A 17,086-nucleotide genomic window follows, 5' to 3' on the forward strand; every position below is an offset into this window, starting at 1 on the left:
TCCATCCCTGCAGTCAAAACTACTTCATTAATGAACTATGGTAATCCCGTTATGGAAAATGATAGAGGCTGGATAACATCAACTGGCTAAGTCACACCATCCTTTTGGTTATTTAGTGCCTCTTCTATGGCAAATAGAAGAGGTGACAGTTAATATGTTATGTAAAAATCTTCAAACTTCATTCCTACGCTCATGTATCCATCCCATATGTGTTTTCCTTAGACTTTCCTGTTCCCAATCCTCTAATTCATTTCTCAACCACCAAGTCCTCAAGAAACTAGACAGGTCATTCTCCATTTCCCATGGTCTATATATGTTTTATTCTACATCTAGAATAAAACTCTTTTCACACGAAGTGGATAATGAAATAGACTGCCTAGAATCCTGTCTATTGGGAAAAGTTTGTGTTACTCTTTTCTTTCATGATCTCCTGAGTGGGTGTTTTAGTTTGCTTTTTTGCTGCTATGATAAAAGACCTGACAAAAACAACAAGAGGAAGAGATCCAAGGTGGCAGAATAGAGGAGGTCACATTCCTGGTTTGCTCCATGGCGAGAGACCAGAAAAGCAGAAAGGCAGCTTCTCTACAAGGTGGGTGAACAAACAAACAAACAAAAAGCGGGGGGACACTTTACTGGAACCTAAACCTGGACATTCAAAGCATACCAGGGACACAGGAGATTGGATATAATAAATTAAGGAAAAAATCCTCAGCGGCACAGCTGCTGCCACAGTCAGGCCAGAAGCTCAAGCCAAAGAGGCCTCTCCCTGAGCATAGTAGAGGATAAGGGAAGTAAAGGAGCCCACATTTTGGGGAGGCCCAAGGCGTGTCTGGGTACGGAGCATTTAGAAAGGAAGGACATTACCCAAGCTGCATGTTATCCTTGTGTGGGGAAAGAAGCCACTGTCTCTCTGCTCTGAGTGTGGAGGACAAAGGAACAGTTTTGTAGCTGTGTTGAGGGAGCTAGCAACTGAGAAAGCTGATTCCTGGTAAACCCAAGTTTGGCCTGAAATACAGGACCAGTAAACACACGTGTACGACATAAGAGTGTGCTTAAGTGACCAGCAGAAATCAAACATGGAGAGAGGTTTACAGAGGGAACAATTGATCATGAAAACCCACCTGGCTCCAGCCCTCCCCCCACAATCTGACGGCTTGCAGGACTGGCTGGGAGAGACACATCTGACTGGGAACTTGGTGGGAGTGGGAGAAATTGGAGACTGAATCCCAGACCAGGAAATGTGAGGTCTGCAGGTTGACATAAGGGACTAAGAACTGGCTCCCCCAACACACGAGTGGAACCCAGAAGCCATCTCTGGGGTAAAGTCTTCCAGCATGGACCAGCAAGTCCTGGGCACTGGAGGAGCACTGACCAGACCAATTGGTATTCAGCCGAGAGCCTGGAGCTCACCTAAGCCTGAACCCTCCCTCCAGGAGCTCTGCCTGTGGGATGACCTCTGCCACTCCAGCAATCCAGAGGGTGGAGCATCTCACTCCGGAAGACCCACCTAAAACTGCTGAGAGGGGAAGCTGAGAATATTTTCAACTCCAATGGAAATAATTATTTAAATTTTCATCAAATTTTTTTCTTTTCATTTTTAAAAATTATTTTTCACTGTTTAATTGTAAACTTAATAGTACATGGACATTTATACAGTCTCCTATTTTTTTTTTTTCTTCTCATCTCTAGCATTTTGAAGACAGTTATTTTACCTGGAATTTCATGTGTATCTGTGTGTGAACTAGGATGTTGACTAGTATATAGTAGTTTTGTTTTATATACTTTTATTTTTAAAAAAATTTGCTTTATATATATATATTTTTTTTCTCCTACCTGTTTCCCTTGATTCGTTCTTTTCATCTACTAACAGCCAATCTCTGTTGTTCTCTAGTATTCTCTCTTTCACTCTTCCTTTAATCCTTTATTTCTGCCTTCTTTCTTCCTCATTCATAATCATCACATCCTCTATCACTTCTGTTCTCTCCTTGTCCACCATTTGAAAATGTAAACCCTTTTGCAAATTTGCTGTTTTTATTATAGGCAATAACTGATCATATAATTTCTGTTTATTGTGATAATTAACATTGTAGATTTCATAGTAGTAACTATTTGGTTTAATACTGTAAATTGTTTGCATTGTTTATTGTTATTATTTGTCTCCCCCTAAACAGTGAGGTACTAGAAACCCTCAGGGTCACAATAAATCCACAGGGTAGAAACTCCACTGCCTCAGATCTATACTGTTACATGGGTAGACACACAAACAGCATGAAAAAGCCAGGGAACAAATTGCCCCAAGAAAACCAACGTACTTCAATAACAGAATATGTTCACACCACAGAGGAAGAAATGTCAGAGAAGGAGTTTAGATTATACATAGTTAAACTGATCTGTGAAGTAAAGGATGATGTAAGAGAGCAAATACAGGTAGCAAAAGATCACTTCAATAAAGGATAGATATTCTGAAAACAAACAAACAAACAGGAATCCTTAAAATGAAAGAAACAATAAACCAAATTGAAAACTCAATAGAAAGCATCACCAACAGACTAGACCACTTGGAAGAGAAAACCTTAGCAATGAAGACAAAATGTACAATCTTGAAAATAGAGTTGACTACAAAGGGATATTAAGAAACCACTAACAGAACTTCTAAAACTTATGGGATAACATGAAAATACCAAACTTAAGATTTATTGGGATAGATGAAGGCACACAGATACAAACCAAAAGAATGCACAATCTTTTCAATGAAATTATATCAGAAGGTTCCCCAAATCTAAAGAATAAAATGGAAAATCAACTATAAGAGGCTTACAGGACCCCGAATGTACAAAATTACAACAGACCCATATCAAGGCACATTATAATGAAAAGGTCTAGCATACAGAATAAGGATAGAATTTTAAAGACTGCAAGAGAAAAATACCAGATTATATACAGGAAGAAACCAATATGGAGTTCTGCTGACTTCTCAACCCAGACCCTCAAAGCTAGTTGGTTCTGGAATAACATATACCAAACTCTGAAAGAAAATGCATGCACACTGCTCTCACTACTGGATAGATTTTCAAAACAAAAACTAAACAAAGAAACTATGAAAGTAAATAATATAATCAATAATTTAGACTTAACAGATATATATATAGAATATTTCATCCATCAATGAATGAATATACTTTCTTCTTAGTAGCACATGGATCCTTCTCTAAAATAGGCCATATCTTATGCCATGAATCAACTCTTAGCAAATACAAAAAAATAGAGATACTACCCTGCATCCTATCAGATCATGATGAAATGAAATTAGAAATCAATGACAGAATAAAAATAGAAGCTACTGTAACACCTGGAAACTAAATAATACACTATTGAATAGTGAATGGATAGCAGAAGTAATCAGGGATGAAATAAAAAATACTTAGAGGTAAATGAGAGTAGTGATATAACATATCAAAAGCTCTGGGACACCATGAAGGCAGTGCTAAAAGGAAAGTTCATTGCATTAAGCTCATTCATTGAAAGAATAGAAAGTCAATGAATAAATGACCTACCATTACATCTCAAAGCCCTGGAAAAGAAGAACAAATCAACACCATAAGTAGTAGAAGACAGGAAATAATTAAAATAAGAGCCAAAATCAATGAAATTGAAACAAAAGAAATAATATAAAATTGACAAAACAAAAACTTGGTTCTTTGAAAAAAATAAATAAAATGGACAAACTCTTAGCCACACTAATGAAGAGAGAGAGAGAGAGAACTCAAATTACTAAACTTTGTGATGAAAAAGGAAATATTACGATGGACGCTACTGAAATAGAGAAGATAATTAGAAATTATTTTGAAAATTTATATTCCAATAAAGTAGAAAATCTTGAAGACATCAACAAATTTCTAGACACAGATGACCTACCCAAACTGAAGCAGGAGGACATACACAATTTGAACAGATTAATCTCAAGCAATGAAATAGAAGATGCCATCAAAAGCCTACCAAGAAAAGCACATGACCAGATGAATTCTCAGCCAACTTATATAAAACCTTCAAAGAAGAATTAAAACAAATACTTCTCAATTATACCATGAAATAGAAAAGCAGGGAACCCTTTCAAACTCATTCTATGAAGCTAATATCACCCTGGTACCAAAACCAGACAAAGACACATCAGGGAAAGAAAACTTCAGACCAATATCTCTCATGAACATAGATGTAAAAATTCTCAATAAAATTCTAGCAAATCACATACAAAAACATATTAAAAAGATAGTGCACCATGATTAAGTGGGGTTCATCCCAGGGATGCAAGGTTGTTTCAACATTTGGAAATGGAAAAACATAATTCATCACATCAATAGAGTTAAAAATTATATGATCATCTCAGGAGATGCAGAGAAAGCATTTGACAAAATACATCACCCCTTCATGTTCAAAACAGAAAAACTAGGGATAGTAGGAACATACCTCAACATTGTACAAGCTATCTGTGCTAAACCCAAGGCCAACAACATTCTAAATGGAGAACACTTGAAAGCATTCCCCCTAAGAACTGGAACAGGACAAGGATGCCCTCTTTTACCACTTTTATTCAACATCATTCTTGAAACTCTAGCCAGAGAAATTAGAAGAAAGAAATTAAAGGCATACAAATAGGAAAAGAAGAACTCAAACTATCACTATTTGTCAATGACATGATTCTACACTAGAAGATCCAAAAAATTCCACCAGAAACATTCTAAAACTAATAAATGAATTCAGAAAAGTAGCATGATATAAAATTAACACCCATAAATCAAATGTTTTCCTATACATCAGTGATAAATCCACCGACAGAGAAATTTGAAAAACTACCCACTCGCAATAGCCTTAAAAAAATAAAATATTGGCGATCCAAGATAGCGGCCTAAAGGGAGACTGCACCCCCAGTCGCTCCAGAACCCAGGAGTTAAGAAGGGGAGGCATTGAGAGACTTGGACTGAAATAGAGCCACAGGTGAGTCTGCCCACTGGGTAAAGCTCGGCCCGGGTGGCAGGCCCAGATAGAGGTGGCTTATCGGAGCCGGGCAGGGCAGCTAGAGTCATCCACAGGCAGCCCTGCGCACTCCGGCGGTGGGCCCCGCCCACACAGCCAGCTTCTCCAGGTTCTCAGAACGGAACTGGCCCACTACTGAGAGTCTTTCTGACCAGAACAAGCTCCGAGTCCCGGAGCCACTGCAGCGCAACGTACTCCGGCACACAAGCAGCTTCAGGGACCAGGAGAGGGCAGCCAGAGACCCCCCCAAGTAGCCTGGACCCCTGCGGTGGGAGGTGCCTTTCAAGTCTAGCTTCTCAGACCAGACTGCCCAGTGAGAGGTTTTCTACATAGAACCAGCCACAAGTCCCCGAACCAACAGAGAGCTTCGATCTGCAAGCAGCCTCTGGGATCAGGGCAGGGCAGCCAGAGACCTCTTCAGGCGGCTCTGCCCACTCCGGTGGCAGGCTCTCTTCACGGGGCGATCCAAGATGGTGGCCTAGAGGGTGACTGCACCCCCAGTCGCTCCAGAACCCAGGAGTTAAGAAGGGGAGGCATTGAGAGACTCGGACTGAAATAGAGCCACAGGTGAGTCTGCCCACTGGGTAAAGCTCGGCCCAGGTGGCAGGCCCAGATAGAGGTGGCTTATCAGAGCCAGGCAGGGCAGCTAGAGTCTTCCCAAGGTAGCCTTCCACACTCTGGCAGTGGGCTCCTCCCACACGGCCAGCTGCACGGTGCAGGCCCACAGTGAGAGCATTTCCGCACAGAACCAGTTCCAAACCGTGGAACCAGTAGGGGGCTAGGGGCAGTTTTCTTCGGATGCGCTGCTTTATCAGATTCCTCCAAGACATCAGGCTACTGAAAGCTGGGAGGTGATACACTGGAAATCTACCGGGACACTATAAGCCAATAGCGGAAAACTGCAATATCTCAGGGTCCCACTGACAGCTGACCAATATGAGAAAACAAGGGAAGAAAATGTCCCAAGCAAACCTAGATACTACATCAATAAAACCCAATGACAGCACAGCAGAAGAAATGTCAGAAAGGGAGTTCAGAATGTACGTAATTAAAACGATCAGGGAAGCTAATGAGGAGATGAAAGAGCAAATGCAGGCATTGAAGGAGGAGATGAAAGAGCAAATGCAGGCATTAAATGATCGCACCAATCAACAGTTAAAAGAGCAAATACGGGAAGCAAGAGATCATTTCAATAAAGAGTTAGAGATACTGAAAAAAAACCAAACTGAAATCCTTGAAATGAAGGAAACAATAAACCAAGTTAAAAACTCCATAGAAAGCATAACCAATAGGATAGAACACCTGGAAGACAGAACCTCAGACATTGAAGACAAATTATTTAACCTTGAAAGCAAAGTTGGCCAAACAGAAAAGATGGCAAGAAATCATGAACAGAACCTACAAGAATTATGGGATATCATGAAAAGGCCAAATTTAAGAATTATTGGGATTGAGGAAGGCTTAGAGAAACAAACCAAAGGAATGAACAATCTATTCAATGAAATAATAACAGAAAATTTCCCAAATCTGAAGAATGAAATGGAAAACCAAGTACAAGAGGCTTATAGAACTCCAAACATACAAAATTACAACAGACCCACACCAAGGCACATTATTATGAAAATACCTAACATACAAAATAAAGACGGAATTTTAAAGGCCGCGAGAGAAAAGAATCAAATTACATTCAGAGGGAAACCAATAAGAATATCAGCAGATTTTTCAATCCAGACCCTAAAAGCTAGAAGGGCCTGGAACAACATATACCAAGCCCTGAAAGAAAATGGATGCCAACCAAGAATCTTATACCCAGCAAAACTTACCTTCAAATTTGACGATGAAATAAGATCCTTCCATGATAAACAAAAGCTAAAGGAATTTACAAAAAGAAAGCCAGCATTACAGAACATTCTCAGCAAAATATTCCATGAGGAAGAGATGAAAAACAACGATGCAAATCAGCAACAGGAGGCGCTAGCCTAAAGGAATAGCCAAATAAAGGAGAAACCAAATCATGTCAAAAACAAATATGAGTCAATTGACTGGGAATACAAATCATATCACAATAATAACCCTGAATGTCAATGGCCTGAATTCATCAATCAAAAGACACAGACTGGCAGATTGGATTAAAAAGAAAAATCCAACAATATGCTGCCTGCAAGAGACTCATCTCATAGAAAGAGACGCCCATAGACTAAAGGTGAAAGGATGGGGAAAAACATACCATGCACACGGACACAGCAAAAAAGCTGGAGTATCCATCCTCATTTCAGATAATGTGGACTTCAAACCAAAACTAGTCAGAAGGGATAAAGAAGGACATTACATGCTGCTTAAGGGAAGCATAAATCAGCAAGACATAACAATCATAAATATCTATGCCCCGAACATTGGCTCATCCACGTACGTCAAACAAATCCTTCTCAATTCCAGAAATCAAATAGACCACAACACAATAATACTAGGCGATTTTAACACACCTCTCTCACCACTGGATAGATCGTCCAAACAAAAACTGAATAAAGAAACTATAGATCTCAACAATACAATCAACAATTTAGACTTAACAGACATATATAGAATATACCATCCAACAAAGAACGAATACACTTTCTTCTCAGCAGCACATGGATCCTTCTCTAAAATAGACCATATTTTATGCCACAAAGCTACTGTTAGCAAATACAAGAAGATAGAGATACTACCTTGTACTCTATCAGATCATAATGGATTGAAATTAGAAATAAATGACAGAATAAAAAACAGAAACTTCTCCAATACCTGGAGATTAAATAATACACTATTATATGATGAATGGATAACAGAAGACATCAGGAGGGAAATAAAAAATTCTTAGAAGTAAATGAGAACAAAGACACATCATATCAAAATCTCTGGGACACTATGAAAGCAGTACTTAGAGGAAGATTTATTTCATGGGGTGCATTCAAAAAAAGAAGTAGAAATCAACAAATAAATGACTTAACACTACAGCTCAAAGCGCTAGAAAAAGAAGAGTAGACCAATACCAAAAGTAGTAGAAGACAGGAAATAGTTAAAATCAGAGCCGAAATCAACGAAATTGAAACAAAGAAACAATTGGAAAAATTAACAAAATAGTTGGTTCTTTGAAAAAATAAACAAAATTGATAAACCCTTAGCCACACTAACAAAGAGAAAGAGGGAGAAAACTCAAATTACTAAAATTCGGAATGAACAAGGAAACATCACAACAGACACGAGTGAAATACAAAACATAATTAGAAGCTATTTCGAAAATCTATACTCCAACAAAACAGAAAACCTCAAAGTCATCAACAAATTTCTAGAGACATATGAATTACCTAAACTGAACGAGGAGGACATACACAACTTAAATAAACCAATTTCAAGCAATGAAGTAGAAGAGGTCATCAAAAGCCTACCAACAAAGAAAAGTCCAGGACCAGATGGGTTCTCAGCCGAGTTCTACAAAACCTTTAAAGAAGAGCTCATTCCAATACTCCTCAAACTATTCCATGAAATAGAAGAGGAGGGAACCCTCCCAAACTCGTTCTATGAAGCCAATATCACCCTGATACCTAAACCAGACAGAGACACATCGAGAAAAGAAAATTTCAGACCAATATCCTTAATGAACATCGACGCAAAAATTCTCAACAAAATTTTAGCAAATCGCATACAAATATATATTAAAAAGATAGTGCACCACGATCAAGTGGGTTTTATCCCAGGGATGCAAGGTTGGTTCAACATTCGGAAATCAATAAATGTCATTCACCATATCAACAGACTTTAAAGTTAAGAATCACATGATTATTTCAATAGATGCAGAAAAAGCATTCGATAAAATACAGCATCCCTTCATGCTCAAAACACTAGAAAAAATTGGGGTAGTGGGAACATTCCTTAACATTATAAAGGCAATCTATGCTAAGCCCATGGCTAATATCATTCTAAATGGTGAAAAACTGAAAGTGTTCCCCCTAAAAACTGGAACAAGGCAGGGATGCCCTCTTTCACCGCTTCTATTCAACATCGTCCTTGAGACTCTAGCCAGAGCAATCAGACAAACCAAAGAAATTAAAGGGATACGAATAGGAAAAGAAGAACTCAAACTATCCCTGTTCGCTGATGCCATGATTCTATATTTAGAGGAACCTGGAAATTCCACCAGAAAACTTTTAGAACTCATAAGTGAATTCAGTAAAGTAGCAGGTTACAAGATCAATGCTCATAAATCCAATGCATTTTTATACATAAGTGATGAATCTTCAGAAAGAGAAATTAGGAAAACTACCCCATTCACAATAGCCTCAAAAAAAATAAAATACTTGGGAATCAATCTCACAAAAGAGGTGAAAGACCTCTACAATGAGAACTACAGAACACTAAAGAAAGAAATTCAAGAAAACCTTAGAAAATGGAAAGATCTCCCATGTTCCTGGATAGGCAGAATTAATATTGTCAAAATGGCTATACTACCTAAAGTGCTATACAGATTCAATGCAATTCCAATTAAAATCCCAATGATGTACCTTGCAGAAATAGAGCAAGCAATTATGAAATTCATCTGGAAGAATAAAAAACCTAGAATAGCTAAAGCAATCCTCAGTAGCAAGAGTGAAGCAGGGGGTATCGCAATACCAGATCTTCAACTCTACTACAAAGCAATAGTAACAAAAATGGCATGGTATTGGTACCAAAATAGACAGGTAGATCAATGGTACAGAATAGAGGACATGGACACAAACCCAAATAAATACAATTTTCTCATACTAGACAAAGGTTCCAAAAATATGCAATGGAGGAAAGATAGCCTCTTCAACAAATGGTGCTGGGAAAACTGGAAAACCATATGCAATAGAATGAAATTAAACCCCTATCTCTCACCCTACACAAAACTCAACTCAAAATGGATCAAGGACCTCGGAATCAGACCAGAGACCGTGCATCTTATAGAAGAAAAAGTAGGTCCAAATCTTCAACTTGTTGGCTTAGGATCAGACTTCCTTAACAGGACTCCCATAGCACAAGAAATAAAAGCAAGAATCAACAACTGGGATAGATTCAAACTAAAAAGCTTTCTCTCAGCAAAGGAAACTATCAGAAATGTGAAGAGAGAGCCTATGGAGTGGGAGAATATCTTTGCCAACCATACCTCAGAGAGAGCGCTAATTTCCAGAATCTATAAAGAACTCAAAAAACTCTACACCAAGAATACAAATAATCCAATCAACAAATGGTCTAAGGAAATGAACAGACACTTCACAGAAGAAGAAGTACAAGTAATCAACAGATATATGAAGAAATGTTCAACATCCCTAGTAATAAGGGAAATGCAAATCAAAACTACCCTAAGATTTCATCTCACCCCAATTAGAATGGCGATTATCAAGAATACAAGCAACAATAGGTGTTGGCGAGGATGTGGTGAAAAAGGAACACTCATACATTGCTGGTGGGGTTGCAAATTAGTGCAGCCACTCTGGAAAGCAGTGTGGAGATTCCTCAGAAAGCTTGGAATGGAAACACCATTTGACCCAGCTATCCCACTCCTTGGCCTATACCCAAAGGACTTAAAATCAGCATACTACAGAGATACAGCCACATCAATGTTCATTGCTGCTCAATTCACCATAGCCGGATTGTGGAACCAACCTAGATGCCCTTCAGTTGATGAATGGATAAAGAAACTGTGGCATATTTATACAATGGAATATTACTCCGCAATGAAGAATGATAAAATTATGGCATTTGTAGGCAAATGGACGAAATTGGAGAATATCATGCTAAGTGAGATAAGCCAATCTCAAAAAACTAAAGGACAAATGATCTCGCTGATAAGCGGATGAGGACATATAATGGGGGGTGGGAGGGGTTAGCATTAGGTTTAGGGTTAGGTTTAGGGGTAGGGATAAGGAGAGCGGTAAGAATGAAGGAAAGAAGGACTGTATAGAGGGAAAAGAGGGGTGGGAGGGGTGGGGGGGAAGGGAAAAAAATAAACATCATTGCCCTATGTAAAAAAAAAAAAAAAAATTTGGGAATCAATCTAACAGAAGAAGTAAAAGACCTCTACAATGAAAAATACAGAACACTAAAGAAAGAAATTGAAGAATACCTTAGAAGATGGAAAGATTTCCCATGCTCCTAGGCAGAATTAATATTGTCAAAATGGTCATACTACCAAAATTGTTATACAGAGCCAACACAATTCCTATTAAAATCTCAATGATATTCTTCATAGAAATAGAAAAAAACAATCATGAAATTCATGTAGAATAATAAGTGACCCAGAATAGCCAAAACAATCCTTAGCAAGAAAAATGAAGCCGGAGGCATCACAATATCAGACCTTAAATTATATTACAGAGCCACTGTAACAAAAATGGTATGGTATTGGCACCAAAACAGATATGTAGACCAATGGTATAGAATAGAAAACACAGAGACAAACCCACAGAAATACAGTTATCTCATAGCAGACAAAGGTGCCAAAAACATACATTGGAGAAAAGATAGCTTATTCAACAAATGGTGCTGGGAAACTGGAAATCCATATGTAGCAAAATGAAATTAAACCCCTATCTCTCACCCTGCAGAAAACTCAAATCAAAGTGAATCAAAAACTTAGGCACTAGAACAGAGACCCCACACCTAATAGAAGAAAAAGTAGGCACAAATCTCCACCATGTCTGCTTAGGACTTGACTTCCTTAACAAGACTCCTAAAGCACAAGAAGTAAAATCAGGAAGCAATAAATGGGATGGAATCAAATTAAAAAGCTTCTTCACAGTGAAGGAAACAATCAATAATGTGAAGAGAGAGCCTACAGAATTGGGAAAAATCTTTACTGCACGCACCTCAGAGCATTAATCTTCAGGATATATAAAGAACTTAAAAAACTTTACACCAGAAAAACAAATTATCCAATGAATAAATGGGCAAAGGAACTGAACAAACACTTCACAGAAGAAGAAATACAATTGATCCACAAATCTATGAAAAAATGTTCAATATTCCTAGCAATTAGAGAAATGCAAATCAAAACTACACTGAGATTCCATCTCACACCAGTCAGAATAGCAATCATCAAGAATACAAGCAACAATAAATGTTGGTGAGGATGTGGGGGAAAAGGTACATTGCTAGTGGGACTGCAAATTGGTGCGATCACTATGGAGAGCAGTCTGGAGATTCCTCAGAAAATGTGGAATAGAACCACCATTTGACCCAGTTATCCCACTCCTAGGTTCATACCCAAAGAACTGAAAATCAGCATATTACAGTGATGCAGCAACATCAATGTTTATAGCAGCTCAATTCACAATAACTAAGCTATGGAATCAACATAGGTGCCCTTCAGAAGATGAATGGACAAAGAAACTGTGAGATACACACACACACACACACACACACACACACACACACACAGGAATATTACTCAGCCATAAGGAAGAATGAAATTATGGTATTTGCCAGTAAATGGATGGAACTGGAAACTGTCATGTTTTTGACTTTTATCCTCACATTGAGTGGTCCCATCTATGAACCAAGACTTACATTTTCCCCCTACATGTAGCTATAAGTGATCTCTCCTCAATCTTTATAACCATATTTGAGAACTGAGTAAAATATTACAATGCAACAGTGGTGGACAACAGAGTGATATGTCTTGCCAGTTCATGCAGCTTACTTATGTCCTCTTACTCTGCCCATGCCCATACTTGAATGTATGAATTTTATCTTAGTCAGATTGGGCTGATATAATAAGATACCATGGCTTAAAGTCATACCATGGAGGCTGGAAGTCTGAGATACCAGAATGGCTACCAGAATGGTTGGGTCCCAGTGAAGACCCATTTTCAAGTTGCAGACTGTCAACTTCTTGTTATGTCCTCCCATGGTGGCTAGAGAGCTAGATAACTCTCTTGTCTTTGCTTATAAGGGCACTAATCCCATTTATAAGGGTGCCATCAATGTGACCTAGTTATGTCCCCAAAGTCTCACCTTCAAATATCATTATATTAGGGATTAAGACTCAACATATGAATTTGAGGGACAAACACCATTTATTGGTCCTTTGTCATGATACATAACAGTGGGCTTCATCACACAGGTGCATAACATAATTTGATCAATCTCATTCCCCAGTACCTTCTCTTTTCTCCCTTCCCTGCTCCCTAGATCTACTTGCTCTTCTCTACTGATCTCCTACTATTGTTGTTATTTTAATTAGTGTATTATAATTATGTAGACATAGATGTGTGATTTATTGTGGTAAATATGTACATGGACATAGCATATTTTGTTAGATTTTATTCCTCAGTAATTTACCATGCCCTTCCCTCCTTTTACCCTCTTGACCTCCTTCTTTATTCTATTGCTCTCCTGTTTTCATGAGACAACTCCACAAACCTTTTAAATTATTTTTCTTCCCCCACTCCTCCTATAACTTTCATATATGAGAGAATGCATTTGACCCTTGAGTTTTTGAGACTGGCTTATTTTACTAAGCATGATGTTCTCCAGTTTCATCCATTTATCAGAAAATGACATTATTCCATTCTTTTTTGTAACTGAGTAAAACTCCATTGTGTATTTATAGCACATTTTCTTTATCCATTTGTCTCTTAATGGACGCCTAGGTGGGTTCCATAACTTAGCTATTGTGAATTACACTGCTATAAATATTGGTATGCATGTATTACTATACTACGCTGATTTTAGTTTGTCAGATAAATTCCAAGGAATGGGATAACTGAATCATATGATGGTTCCATTCCTAATCTTTTGAGAAATCTCCATACTGTTTTCTAATGTGGTACTAATTTGCATTCCCACCAACAATGTAGATATGTAACTTCTCCCCAACCTCCTCACCAGTAATTATTGTTATTTGAATTCTTGATGATTGCCAACCTAACAGGAATGAAATGAAATCTTAGTGTAGTTTTGATTTGCATTTCCCTGACTGTTAAGGATGTTGAACTTCTTTTATATATTTGTTGGTCACTTGTATTTCTTCTTTTAAGAAGTATGTATTTAGATCTTTTGCCCATTTATTAATTGGATTATTTGCTTTATTTGTTTTAAGTTTTTTGAGTTCTTTAAATGTCCTGGATATCATTCCCTGCTTAAATAGTAGCTGGCAAATATTTTATTCCATTATGTGGGTTCTCTCTTCATATGCTTGTTTTCTTTACTGTGCAGAAGCTTTTTAATTTGATGCCATCCCTCTTATTCTTATTTTGTTTCTTGAGCTTTAGGAGTCTTATTGAAGAAGTCAGTGCCTGTGCCAATATGTCCCTGTAGTTTCACTGTTTCTAGTCAAATTCCTGTTTTTGATTCATTTTGAGTAGATTTTTGTGCAGGGTGAGAGATAGGGATCTAGCTTTATTCTTTTATATATGGATAACCAGTTTTTCCAGCACCATTTGTTAAAATGACTATCTTTTCTCCAATGTATGCTTTTAGCCCTTTGTCAAGGATTAGATAATTGGAACTATGTAGATTTGTCTCTGTCTTCTATTGCATTAGCTTTCATACCTCTTTTTATACTAGTACCCTGCAGTTTTTGTTACTATAGCTCTGTAGTATAACTTGAAGACAGATATTGTGATGCTTCCATCCTCACTGTTATTGTTCAGGACTCCTTTGGATATTCTGGATGTTTTATTCCTCCACATAAATTTTAGGACTATTTAATTTATTCTGTGAAGACTTTCATTGGTATTTTGATGGGGATCGCATTGAATCTATAGATTAGTTTTGATAATAGGGTCATTTTGATAAAGTTAATTCTACCTATCTATGAACATTAGAGGTCTTTCCATATTCTGACTTCTTCCTCAATTTTTTTCTTCAGTGTTCTATAGTTTCACTTAGAGGTCTTTCACCTCCTTTGTTAAATTCATTCCCAAATATTTTACTTTTTTGAGGCTATTGTGTAAAACATATACTTTGTCTTTTGAATCTTGAATTATGTTGTCAGTACTTAGCAAATGAAAGCTTTATTTTTAGTTTCTATAGCATATGCTTTCATTTTTAATGTATGTCTTCTTTTCAATGTTGATAATAAATAGAAAACCAAACTTCATATTAAATTATTTTTAAACTTTTTAAATTATATATTCAAAAATTTTTGCAAGTAGAGCATCACATTGTGATGTTTTCTCACCTTTATTTTTGTTTTTTTTTTTTCTATTCTAATAATACATGGACAAGATTATTCTAACATTTGGTGACAAAGTCCCTGTATGATATGGTCTAAAAGATATGAGAGCCATGTGTGGTGGTACACACCTGTAATCCCAGTGATGTGGGAGGCTGAGGCAGGAGGATCTCAAGTTCCAGGTCAGGCTCAACAACTTTGTGAGACTTTGTCTCAGAATAAAAATAAAAAGAGCTAGGGATGTTAAGAGTGTCCCTTGTTTCAATCCCCAGTACTGCCAAAAATTAAAAAAGAAAACAATATTCCTGCTAAGAAGAAAAATTTTAGAGCATTTTATGAACAGGTGAAAAAAAGCAATTAGGACAATAAACTGCATTCACATTCTTTAAAAAAGCAAATTCTCCTGTAGATGTGTCTATCACAGGTAGACTGCTGTGCATGTAAGATGCCGCATGTCAAGTTGCACTGAGAACTTAACAATGATTTCACAGGTGTGAAGGTATGCAGGTAACTTTAAACGTGATTGTGTCAAATGTCATGATTAATTAAAAGGTGTTCTTTGCAAATTCAGATCTAAATTTAGATATAAGAACTTATCCTCCATCCCCCATCTTTCTTGAAAAGCCATATATTGTAATTTTGGGACTTGCTGAATAACTTAAACAAGGAAGTTAAACTTTTTTTTTTGAAAATGAGAAGAATGCTATTTTTCCTAATAATGTGTGCAAGGAGCTCACTATAGAAAATATTTGTTCTGGGTTTAATTTGGACCTTTACCTTGGCTGAATCCTCATGGAAATTTTTTGTTTGTTTGTTTTTTGTTGTTGGTGGTATTTTTTTCCTTTCAATTTCCTTGTTTAAACTTTGTGGATTGCACTGCTGAAATAGATCCTATAGCCACAGTACCTGACAGACTAAGAAATCGACATGTTGCTATTATTCTAGGAATTGCATAAAGCACCATAGCAAATTTTCCTAGAAATAGGTCAGATGATTATTTTGGCTATAGTCTCATCAGCACGGTATTTTAATGTTGTGATTATAGTTGTTCAGTAGTAATAAATTCAATTATCATTTAACAAGCTGAAAAACTTAAGTGTATATTTTTGTCTTAAAAATAAAAAAGGAGTGCTAGTAATTGATGACATATTTCTATATTTCTGTATTATGCTACCAAAATTATAATCATCAGACACTGAAAACAACCTGATTTCATGGTAAATATCAACATTTAGAATTTTTGCACATAGAAATTAAAATTTCAGTCTAAATTTAAAATTTAAATACTGGAAAATAAAATTATGAAAATGAACGATACATCTCGAAAAGAATAGAAATAAATTAAAATGCAAAAATGCATTTTAAATCTGTCTATTCTTTTCCAAGGGGGACTGGGAGGGCTATTCTTTTCCAAGCAAACAATCTCTTGTAAAATCCACTTTTCTGCTTCTACTCAAATCATATAGCAAGATTGCCTCATTCACTGGACTTTGGAAATACATCAAGGACCATTGTCCATGCTACTAAAATAATGTCCATGCTATCACACGCCCAGCAAAGATGTCTTCTTTTTCAGTCTCTTGCTGTCTAACTTGCACCGTATACTAATTCTGTTCTGTGATGGTCGTGTGAGATGTTGATATTGGGGAACGCTGCCGATCGGCTTTCTGGTTTCAGAAACCACACCAAAGACTTGAGGTTTTAGCGGAATTGATAAGAGGAAAGCCAACATAAGAGCTCTTGCTTTGATGCACGTTATAATAGCCAGCAAAACCCACCCTGGGCAGCCTTGAGAGCAGACCACTACTCTGAGGAGTACTCAGTTCTTTGGGGCTGATTATGGCTTATTGAGGCAGAAAACTTGTTCGAATTCAAACT

This window comes from Sciurus carolinensis, chromosome 1 (assembly GCF_902686445.1).
Source record: "Sciurus carolinensis chromosome 1, mSciCar1.2, whole genome shotgun sequence".
Lineage (NCBI taxonomy): Eukaryota > Metazoa > Chordata > Mammalia > Rodentia > Sciuridae > Sciurus > Sciurus carolinensis.